The following is a 12543-nucleotide window of genomic DNA, read 5'->3' as shown; positions in this document are numbered from 1 at the left end:
TTAGTCATTGAGAGCTCACTAACTTAGTGTAGTGGCATAGTCTTTGTGTGCCTAGAGATCATAGAGACTAGAATTGTGGTAGGTGGCTTGCATTTTAGTAGGCTAGTGCAACTTTTGCTTCGCCTCATAATTGTCTACCCATTTTTTAGTGTTGTTGTAGAAATTTTTATAGGCTATTCACCCCCCTCTAGCCATTAGGACCTTTCAAGTGGTATCAGAGCCGTGGTCACCGTGATTTGAGGTTTAACAACCTTTGGTGTCAAAATGGCTCAAATCAACAACACCAAGAAGCCACCCCAATTTGATGGCACAAACTATCCTTATTGGAAGGCTAAGATGACACATATATCAAGTCAATCAATAGAAGAGTGTGGATGGTGATGGAGACCAAAATTGAGATAGCCGATCCAGAGAATTCCAAGATTTGGCCGCTCTGGAACCTCTCTAGAAGTGACCGGACTCCAGGCGTAGATGTGTCCGGTCATCTCAGCAGAGTGTCCGGTCACGGTGTAGCAGTGGCGCACACGCATGGCTGACATGGCACCAGTGCATCCGACCTACATGACGACGCGTCCGGTCATGACTTAAAGCGCACGAGAATAGCTACTAGTCATTAGCATCGCACGGCTGGCATTTGAAATAGGTGCGACATGTGGATGGCATTGGATGACCGGACGCTGAGGCATGTGTCCGATCACATCTGATCGATGCCTCTAGTCGCCCAAGTTGGGCTCCAGTGACATCCCAATGGCTATATTTCGTGGGTGCTTCTATTTAAGCCCCATGGCCGGCTCAAGCTCACTCTCTTGGCCATTTGCATTGACATAGCAACCTTGTGAGCTTAGCCGAAACCCTCCTACTCATCTCCATCATAGATTGATCATCTTTGTGAGATTGGGAGTGAATTCAAGTGCATTTCTTGAGTGATTGCATCTAGAGGCACTTGGTATTTGTGTTTCACTGTGGATTTTGCTTGTTACTCTTGGTAGTTGCCGCTGTCTAGATGGCTTGGTGCAGCGAGGATCGTTGAGCGGAGGAAGGTGCTTGTCTCCAGCACCGATCGTGGTGATTGTGAGGGGTTCTTGACCTTTCCTCGGCGGAGAGCCAAAAGGTACTCTAGTGGATTGCTCGTGGCTTGTGTGATCCTCATCTTGTGTTGGTTGTGCGGCACCCCATTGGGGGTTTGGCGTGTGATGACAATTAGCGTGTGAACCTCTGAGTGAGTGTATCGCCACAATAGGGAGTAGCTTGCCGACAAGCAAGTGAACCTCGGTAAAAAATTATTGTGTCACCTCTTGTCACTAGGACTCTATTGTAATTGATTGGCTTCATCTTGTGATTGGCACACCTCTCTACACGGTGGTATAAATATCTCAACCACTTGTGTATTTACATGCATAGTGTAGCTAAGCTCTTTAGTATAATTAGTTTTGAGAGCTAGCCTATGTCGTATCTAGTGGTTAGTGAGTCTCTTTAGTTAGTCATTGAGAGCTCACTAACTTAGTATAGTGACATAGTCTTTGTGTGCCTAGAGATCATAGAGACTAGAATTATGGTAGGTGGCTTGCATTTTAGTAGGCTAGCGCAACATTTGCTTCGTCTCATGATTGTCTACCCATTTTGTTTAGTGTTGTTATAGAAAATTTTATAGGCTATTCACCCCCCCTCTAGCCATTAGGACCTTTCAAGTGGTATCAGAGCCGTGGTCACCATGATTTGAGGTTTAACAACCTTCAGTGTCAAAATGACTCAAATCAACAATACCAAGAAGCCACCCTAATTTGATGGTACAAACTATCCTTATTGGAAGGCTAAGATGATAACATATATCAAGTTAATCAATAGAAGAGTGTGGAAGGTGATGGAGACCAAAATTGAGATAGCCAATCCAGAGAATTCCACCACGGCTGAAGAAGTGCTTCTCCAAAATAATGACATTGCTCTTAGTGCCATTCATGATGTTATTGATGAGAGAACATTTGAGCAAATCAAGAACATTGAGATGGCTCGTGAAGCTTGGAAGAAGTTGGAAGAATCATTTGAGGGCAATCAAGCCGTGAAGGGTGCCAAGGCATACATCCTCAAGGAGAAGTTTGCTAGTTTCAAGATGAAGGATGATAAAAGTGTGCCGGAGATGTTCCATAGGCTTTCAAGTGCTTATCAATGATCTCAAAGCACTTGAAAAAGAAGTGAAGTACAAGGACTTCTCCCATAAGTTCTTGAGATGCTTATCTACAAGGTTTGGCATGTTGGTCACCTTGCTAGTGAGGAGTGGTTTGGACACCATGACACCAAACCAAGTGTTAGAAGATGTGATGATCGATGACACTTATAGAGATGATGATGAGAAGGAAGAAAAGCAGGAGAAAAAAGATGACAAGAAGAAGAGTGTGGCATTCAAAGCCACATCATCTAAGCGGAAGGCCAAGCAAGATACATCAAGTGAAGATGATGGCTCATGGAATGATGATGATGATGAGAAGATGGCTCTCTTTGTCAAAAGATTTGGCAAGTTCATGGTGAAGAAAGGCTATCATGCTAGAAGAAAGAAGTCTTCATCCAAGAACAAAGAAGAGTCAAGGAGGTGCTTCAAGTGTGGAAACAAGGATCATCTTATTGCTCAATGCTCATACAATAGCGACAATGATGATGAGGACAAGAAGAGCAAGAAGAAGGATAAGAAGGAAAAGAAAGAGAAGAAGGACAAGATGACCTTCAAGAAGAAGAAGAAGGGTGGTTCATAAATGGTCACTTGGGATAGTGATGCTTCCTCAAGTGATGATGATGATAGTGATGATGACAAGACCACCAATAAGAAGGCTCTTGCAAGCATTGCTATCAATAAGAAACCTTCTCTCTTTGACACTCCATCATGCTTCATGGCTAAGGCCACTAAGGTACAATCCAATGATGAGTGTGATGATGAGGAACATGATAACAAAAATGAAAATAAAAGTGATAGTGATAGTGATGATGATGAACATACTAAAGATGAACTACTTGACATGTTAGATGATGCTAAGGAACATTTTGACATTAAGAGAAGGGAATGCAAAAGCTTGCGTAAGAAATTAAAAGCCCTTAAGCAAGCCTTTGATGAGCTCAATGCATCTCATGAGTATAAAGGAACACCATGAGGAGCCTAGCAAGGTTCATAAGAAGCTTGAAAAATCTCATTCCTCTCTACTTAATGAGCAAAATAAGAAGAAGCATGTTGTAATATGTGAAGTAGGCTTAACATGTGACATAATTGAAGAATCATCATATAAGCCTATCATTGTTGTTCCCACTAACCCTTCTTGTAGCACATCCACTTCTACCTCATCTAGTAGTGATGGTTTCACTTATGATACCTCACTAATGGTTGAGAATAAGACACTCAAGGAGGTAAAAGAGCTCAATCACACCTTGGCTAAAGCCTATGGTGGTGAAGACCGCTTGCTTATGTGCTTGGGTAGCCAAAGAGCTTCTCTATACAAAGAGGGATTGGGCTATACCCCCAAGAAAGGCAAGGTGGCATTTGCTCCTCATAAGACTAGTTTTGTGAAGAACAATGGTTGGTTTTACACTAATTACAAGCAAGTTGGTCATGTAGAGCAAAAGTGCATGAAAAAGAAGCCACAAGCCAATGTATCCTCAATTAAGCTTGATTCTTTCTATGTGCTTACTAAGGGTACAAATGGTGTGAAGGCTAAGTTCATTGCTGCACCATGGATGGGCTCAAAGAAGAAAGCCATTTGGGTGCCAAAGAGCTTAGTAACTAACCTTCATGGACCCAAGCAAGTTTGGGTACCTAAAAAGAATTGATCTTCTTTTATAGGTCAATTACAAAGCTAGAGGAAGGCATTGGGTTCTTGATAGTTGGTGTACTCAACACATGACCGGTGATGCAAGAATGTTCAACTCAATCAATACCAATGGCAATGATGGTTATGATAGTATTACATTTGGTGATAATAGCAAAGGCAAGGTCAAAGGGCTTGGTAAGATTGCAATATCCAATGACATGAGCATATCCAATGTATTGCTAGTTGAAAGCTTGAACTTCAATTTGCTATCTATGACTCAATTGATGTGATCTTGGATTCAAATGCATATTTGGGTTAGATGATGTAGAGATCATAAGTGTAGATGGCTCTAATTTGATCTTCAAAGGCTTTAGATATAAGAATCTATATTTGGTTGATTTCAATGCTAGTGAAGCTCAATTGTCAATATGCTTGTTCACTAAGTCTAGTATGGGTTGGTTATGGCATAGAAGGCTTGGTCATGTTGGAATGAAATAATTGAATAGATTGGTTAAGCATGACTTGTTTAGAGGCTTGAAAGATGTTGTGTTTGAGAAGGACAAGCTTTGTAGCTCTTGTCAAGCCAGCAAACAAGTTGGAAACACCCATCCTAAGAAAAGCATGATGAGCACTAGTAAAGCATTTGAGTTATTGCACATGGATTTGTTTGGGCCAACACAATACACTAGCATCGGTGGAAATAAATATGGCTTTGTGATAGTGGATGACTATACAAGATACACTTGGGTATTCTTTCTAGTGGACAAGAGTGATGTATTTGCAACATTCAAATCATTTGTCAAGGGCATACACAATGAATTTAAAACAACCATTAAGAGGGTTAGAAGTGACAATGGTAGTGAGTTCAAGAACAATAGAATTGATGAGTTTAGAATTAGACATCAACTCTCGCCAAGTACATTCCACAATCAAATGGCCATGTTGAGAGGAAGAATAGAACACTCGTTGATATGACAAGGTCTATGCTTAGTGAGTACAATGTGAGTCAATCCTTTTGGGCCGAAGCTATCAACATGGCTTACTATTGTAGCAACCGCTTGTATTGTCACCCATTGAAAGAGAAGACACCATATGAGCTCTTGAATGGTAGAAAGCCCAACATTGCATATTTTCGGGTCTTTGATTGCAAATGATATATCTTGAAGAAAGGCACTAGATTAGGCAAGTTTGACAAGAAATGTGATGAAGGGTTCTTACTTGGATACTCCACTACTAGTAAAGCATATAGAGTTTGGAATTTGGAAAGTGGTACTCTTAAAGAAGTGCATGATGTTGAATTTGATGAAACCAAGGGTTCCCAACATGAGAATGAGAACTTCGAAGATGTTAGAGGTATTCAACTTTCAAATGCCATGAAGAACATGGATGTTGGTTAATTAAGGCCTAGACAAGTGAATGATGACAAAGATGATCAAGTGCAAGTGCCCTCTAACTCAAATGTGCAAGTTGATACTAATCAAGCAAGTACAAGGCCCTCATGACAATGAACAAGATCAAGTGGCTAGTACATCATCTCAACCCAATGATCAAGCAAGTGCAAGCAATCAAGTTCCAATACTCCAACCAACTAATATTGTAAGAGATCATCCATTGGACACTATAATTGGAGATATTTCTAGAGGTGTGCAAACTAGATCAAGATTGGTAGCATTTTATGAGCATTTCTCATTTGTGTCATCCATTGAACCAAAGAAGATAGAAGAATCATTGAAGGATGTTAATTGGGTAAATGCTATGCATGAAGAATTGAACAACTTTACAAGAAATCAAGTATGAGAATTAGTGGAAAGACCAAAGAACCACAATGTGATTGGAACCAAATGGGTCTATAGAAATAAGCAAGATCAAGATGGGATAGTAGTAAGGAACAAAGCAAGATTGGTAGCACAAGGCTATACATAAGTTGAAGGTCTTGACTTTGGAGAAATATATGCCCCGGTTGTTAGATTGGAAGCAATTAGAATCTTGCTAGCTTATGCTTGTGCCCACAACATCAAGCTCTATCAAATGGATGTTAAGAGTGCATTTCTAAATGGCTACAACAATGAAGAAGTATATGCTGAGCAACCTTCTGGTTTTGAAGATGACAAGAAACCCAACCATGTGTATAAGTTGAAGAAGGTATTGTATGGCTTAAAGCAAGCACCTAGAGCATGGTATAAGAGGTTGAGGGATTTTCTACTCTCTAAAGGGTTCATAATGGGCAAGGTTGACACCACTCTTTTCGCCAAGAAGATTGGAAAGGACTTGTTTATGTTGCAAATCTATATTGATGACATCATATTTAAATCAACCAATGAAGACTTTTGTGAAGAGTTTGGAAAAATAATGGCTAATGAGTTTGAGATGTATATGATTGGAGAGTTGAGTTACTTCCTTGGTCTTTAAATTAAGCAATTGAAGAATGGTACATTTGTGAGTCAAGGCAAGTACATAAAAGACATGCTCAAGAAGTTTGGCATGAACGAAGCAAAGGCCATTAGTACACCAATGGGAACAAATGACAATTTGGATAGTGATGCAAGTGGCAACATCATGGATCAAAAGTTGTATCGGTCTATGATTGGAAGCCTACTCTATGTAACTGCATCAAGGCTGGATGTCATGTTTAGTGTGTGCATGTGTGCAAGATTTCAAGCCTCACCAAAAGAAAGTCATTTGAAGGCTACAAAGAGAATATTAAGGTACTTGAAGCATACACAAAATGTTAGTTTGTGGTATCCCAAAGGATCAAAGTTTGAGCTAGTTGGTTACTTCAACTCGGATTATGAGGGATGAAAGGTTGAAAGAAAGAGCACCTCAGGCACATGTTAATTATTGGGAAGATCACTTGTTTCATGATCATCAAAGAAGCAAAATAGTGTTGTAATATCAACCGCCGAAGCCAAATACATATCCACCGGTAGTTGTTGTGCACAAATACTTTGGATGAAGGCTACTTTGAATGACTTTGGAATCAAGTTCAAGAAAGTACCATTGCTATGTGACAATGAGAGTGCAATCAAGCTAACCAACAATCTAGTTCAATATGCAAGAACAAAGCACATTGATGTTTGCCATGATTTCATAAGAGATCACCAATAAAAGGGGATATTTGCATTGAGAGTGTCGGCACCGAAGATCAACTTGCTGATATATTCACCAAGCCATTGGATGAGAAAAGGTTTTGCAAGCTAAGGAATGAGTTGAACATATTGGATTTCTCAAATATGTGTTGATGCACACCCCCCCTACTTATATGACATGCCTCTCCTTCGAACAATCCAAGGTAACAGTTGATTGGCATGGCATACATCCTTTGCTAAAGACTTGTTTAGTGCATCTAGTCATTCCTCACATGTTATAGGCTCATTCATAAAAATCAAATGAATTTGATGTGTGTATGGTACCACTATTGTTTCTATGCTTGACTTGATCTAGTGGTAGCATATGGCATGTTTGTGGGCTTGTGAACCAAGTGTTTGATCTAGAAAATGAGCTATAAGTGTTTAACTCAACATGGTACAAGATAACCCTTGAAATGAGATGTGAAGAAGCTTGTCCTTGGATCAAACCGAGTTAAATATCTTTGACAAGTGTTCTAGATTGGACCAAATTTGGTAAAATGATCCTCACCCCATTGATTGACATTGATAATCTTAACCTATCTAAAGTTGTACCTTTGTGGTCATTGATGACAAAGGGGGAGAAATTGCACAAAGATAGTGAAAAGTTGACAAAGGGGAAGAACTTTGACATAGGTGGAGAAATATGATAAAGTAAGGGGATCAATTAAAATTTTAAGCACACAAGTAGAGGGAGCAAGCTCATAAACTTGATTGACGCATTTGAGTGTGCATTTCATATGTTTAATTGCATGGCACAAGTTTTAAATTTAAAATTCCATGCTTGTGTGGTGTATGCTAGTTGTAGGTTTGAATGATGAAATAAAAAACTAGCATGCATAGGTTGAGTAACTAGACTTGTGTTTATATTGTAAAAACTAGACTCTTACTTCTAATGTTGATCTCACGGGGTATTCTAGTTTTTGTGTATGTCTAGTTACTAATGGTGCTAAGGATGGTATATTGATGCACTCCGATTGGTACCACGCTTCAAAGGTCCATCTCTTATACCTTAGCATCATTTGGTAGAAATTGACTCCAACATTTCGTATCTAAGCATATGTGCAAGCTTCAATCCAAACTCTTAGCACATATATAGGGGGAGCAATAGCTACCAATTAGGTTTCATAAAACTTATCCATATTCTTTTACACATGGTAAATATGCTTGGGCAAGCAACATGGATTCAATTGAAATTCAATTCATATCTTTATGAAAGAGTTGTCATCAATTACTAAAAAGGGGGAGATTGAAAGCTCTAGTTTGGTTTTGGTGAATTGATGAAACCCTAAGTGCTAACCTAATTTATCTAAGTGATCATGAGATAGGTAGCACTATTTCAAGTGGCGGAGCAACGATGAAGATCATGATGATGGTGTGACCATGGTGATGATCAAGTGCTTGGACTTGGAAAAGAAGAAAGGGAAAAACAAAAAAGCTATTGGTAGTTGGCATACTATTAAGAGGGGTGAAACTCGTATCGAAATGTGGTTATCAAAGTACCACTAGATGTTCTAACTCATTGCATATGCATTTAGATCTAGTGGAGTGCTAACACCCTTGAAAATGTTTGTGAAAATATGCTAACACATGTGCACAAGGTGATATACTTGGTAGTTGGCATATTTGAGCAAGGGTGGAGAAGTTAGTCAAGTAAAGGAGGTGATTGTCACTAATTTTCAGTGACCGGACGTTGCTGTTGCAGTGACCAGACGCAGGCTTGTGAGTCCAATCAGTAGAGGCCGAGGCAGTGTAACCTAGGGTATTGCACCGGACGCTGTGAAGGGCCCAGTCGAGATGCACCGGACGCGTCCGGTCACGATTTGGCCGCTCTGGAACCTCTCTGGAAGTGATCGAACTATAGGTGTAGATGCGTCCGGTCATCTCAGTAGAGCGTCTGGTCATAGCATAGCAGTGGCGCGCGCGCATGGCTGACTTGGCACTGGCACGTCCAGTCTGCGTGACGGCATGTCCGGTCGTGACTTAAAGCGTGCGAGAACGGCTACTAGTCGTTGGCATCGCGCGGCTGGCATTTGAAACAAGTGTGACACGTGGATGGTATCGGATGACTGGATGTTGAGGCATGCATTCGATCACATCTGATCGGTGCGTCTGGTCGCCCCGAGTTGGGGTGCAGTGAGAGCCCAACGGCTCTATTTCGTGGGGGCTTCTATTTAAGCCCCATGGCTGGCTCAAGCTCACTCTCTTGGCCATTTGCATTGATATAGCAACCTTGTGAGCTTAGCCAAAGCCCACCCACTGATCTCCATCATAGATTGACCATCTTTATGAGATTGAGAGTAAATCCAAGTGCATTGCTTGAGTGATTGCATCTAGAGGCACTTGGTATTCGTGTTTCGCTATAGATTTCGCTTGTTACTCTTGGTGGTTGCCACCACCTAGATGGCTTGGTGCAACGAGGATCGTCGAGCGGAGGAATGTGTTTGTCTCCAGCTCCGATCGTGGTGATTGTGAGAGGTTCTTGATCTTTCCCCGGCGGAGAGCCAAAAGGCATTCTAGTGGATTGCTCGTGGCTTGTGTTGGTTGTGCGGCACCCTATTGAGGTTTTGGCATGTGATGCCAATTAGCACGTGAACCTCCAAGTGAGTGTATCGTCACAACATGGAGTAGCTTGTTGGCAAGCAAGTGAACCTCGGTGAAAAATCATTGTGTCACCTCTTGTCACCTGGACTCTATTGTAATTGATTGGCTTCATCTTATGATTGGCACACCTCTCTACACGGCGGTATAAACATCTCAACCACTTGTGTATTTACATTCATAGTGTAGCTAAGCTCTTTAGTGTAATTAGTTTTGAGAGCTAGCTTGTGTCGTATCTAGTGGTTAGTGAGTCTCTTTATTTAGTCATTGAGAGCTCACTAACTTAGTGTAGTGACATAGTCTTTGTGTGCCTAGAGATCATAGAGACTAAAATTGTGGTAGGTGGCTTGCATTTTAGTAGGCTAGCGCAACATATGCTTCGCCTCATAATTGTCTAACCATTTTGTTTAGTGTTGTTGTAGAAATTTTTATAGGCTATTCACCCCCCTCTAGCCATTAGGACCTTTCACATAGTCACCGCCATGGGTGCGGCGGTGCACCGCCCCTTTTATCTAGAGAGCAGGGAAATTTGGGGGCTCGGCTGGGTGGTCACTGCCACCCCCATGGCGGTGCCATCGTCACCCTATCTAGTGCCCCAATGGCTAGTTTTTAGCCATTGGAATTCGACCGTTGGGCAGGTCATCGTCATGTCCGGTGCCAGGCACCCCTGCCTGGTGACCTCACATAAACAACTTCAAGAGGTATAACGGCTCTATTTGCTTGTGTGGCTATAAATAGAGGGTGTGGCCGGCCTTGGCCACTCTCTTGGCACCTCATACACTTGTGCACATCCTTTGGAAGCTGAGCAACACACTCCGCTCACTTGTTCACTTGATTTCATCATTTTAAGTGAGATTGGAGAGCCTTTAGTGCATTGCATTGAGTTGCATCATCTTGTGGCACTAGTTGGATGATTTGGGCTAGTTGTGAGCTTGTTACTTTTGGTGTTTGCCAACACCTAGACGGCCTGGTGATTGGAGGATCGTTGAGTGGAGTTGGTGATTGTCTCTAGCCTCGATCGGTTGCTTGTGAGGGGTCTTGTGCATTTCCCAGCGGAGAGCCAAAGGCAACTCTAGTACATTGCTCGCGTCATTGAGCTACCTCACTTGTGGGTAGGTTCTTGCAGCGCCTCTTGCGGTGGGCTAGGTGTGTGATACCTATGAGCCGCCGAACCACCAATTGGTCGACACAACGGGGACTAGCGTGCCGGCAAGTACGTGAACCTCGGGAGAAAAATCTTGTCTCTTGTGTGATTGGATTTCTCCCGATGATTAGTTGTCTCCGCATTGTGATTGGTTCATTCCTCTAAGCGGCGGTATAATCACCCTACTCACTCATTTACTTTCCCGTAAACTAGTTGTAGCAAGCTCTTTAGTGTAGCTAGTATTGAGAGCTTGCTTTGTTGCTTAAGTTCATCTAGTGGAGCTTTTTAGTGTAGCAAGTGTGAGAGCTCTTAGTGAGTAGTGACTTAACCAATTGTGTGCCTAGTGATTATAGTGACTAGAATTATTGGATAGGTGGCTTGCAACCCTTATAGAGCTAAATCAAGTTTGCATTTCGCTATTTGTCATACTAATCAAATTGATCTAATGATCTTGTAGATTTTTTAATAGGTTATTCACTCCCTCTCTAGCCATATTAGGACCTTTCACCTACGTACGTGGAGGAGGATCCATCGCACCTAGATGGGTCTTGCGTTTTGAACACCTTGTCCCTTTGGAACACCTTGTCCCTCTTGTTGTCATTCGCTACACCTTCTTCGTCCACTCTAGCCAAGCAACGCCATGACATGGCATCTCGGTCGTCGTGGTATCTCTCTTGCTGGTGGACGAAGAAGGTGTCGTGAATGACAATGCGTGAATGACAATGAGAGGGCAAGGCGCTCAACCATATGCGTACGACCTGACAATATGGTTTGTTATGGTGGGTCCTATGTATGCGGAGGAGGATCCAACGCACCTGGACGGGTCTTGTATTTCGAAAACCTTGCCCCTCTTGATGTCATTCGCTACACCTTCTTCGTCCAGTCCAGCCAAACGACGCCATGACACAGCATCTCGGTCGTCATGGTGTCTCTGATGCTGGTGGACAAAGAAGGTGTCGTGAATGACAATGAGAGGGCGAGGCGCTCGGCCATACACGTACGACCTGACAATACGCAGCCTGTTCGTTTCGTCGTAAACGATCGTGAATTATTTACTGCTGACTGGTTTGGCTGGTTTGGTGTGAGAGAAAAATACTGTTTTAGCTTATAATACACGATCGTATAAGCCGAGCCGAACAGGCTGACGGTTTGTTGTGGTGGGTCTTATGCACGCGGAGGAGGATCCATCGCATCTGGACGGATCTTGTGTTTTTGCTAAACAGAAGGCTCTCTTGGTCTAGGTGCCTCCTTTGGTTAATACTTTGGAATTATTGACCTTGTCATTTGACAATGATGTTGATGTTGGTTCTTTACATGCCGTCCAGGAGGAAGGGGCGTAGCTTCCCATGCTAACGCCTGAATTTGAAACAGCAATATACTGTTGTCAGTTTAAAGTGTTGTCTGCTCCATGTCCGGCACTGGTGTGGTCTCATATGTATCTTCGTAAACTTCACAACAATTGTGCAAATGCTCCACGCTTCAAAGATTGGTTTGATCACAGCCTCAACCTATAGTGCTTTTCTCAGAAATCTTGCAGAAGGAAAGAGCAAATGGCAGATCCAAATCAGCAACTGCTACCGGGGGGGGGGGGGGGGGGGGGGGGAAATGTCTGATTGAATTGCAACCAAGCAAAAATGTGCATCTAGACTATAGTTTCCCGGCCTAAAAGTTTTAACAGTTGCTGATATGATATATAGGGCCCGTTCGGTAAGGATCCAGCGTTTCAGATCCAGATTCTCTTCAGAAACGTTTCTCTATTGAAATAGGAATCACTTGGTAAGAATTGGTGAAACGTTTGGCTATTCATCCAGATTCTCCTTGAAATAAACTAGAATCACTGCGAAACACCTATTTGGGTTATTCTCATTCCTATTACAAAAACGAG

The sequence above is a fragment of the Miscanthus floridulus genome, chromosome 2 (genome assembly GCF_019320115.1).
Source record: "Miscanthus floridulus cultivar M001 chromosome 2, ASM1932011v1, whole genome shotgun sequence".
NCBI lineage: Eukaryota > Viridiplantae > Streptophyta > Magnoliopsida > Poales > Poaceae > Miscanthus > Miscanthus floridulus.
Note: the sequence above shows the minus strand (reverse complement) of the source record.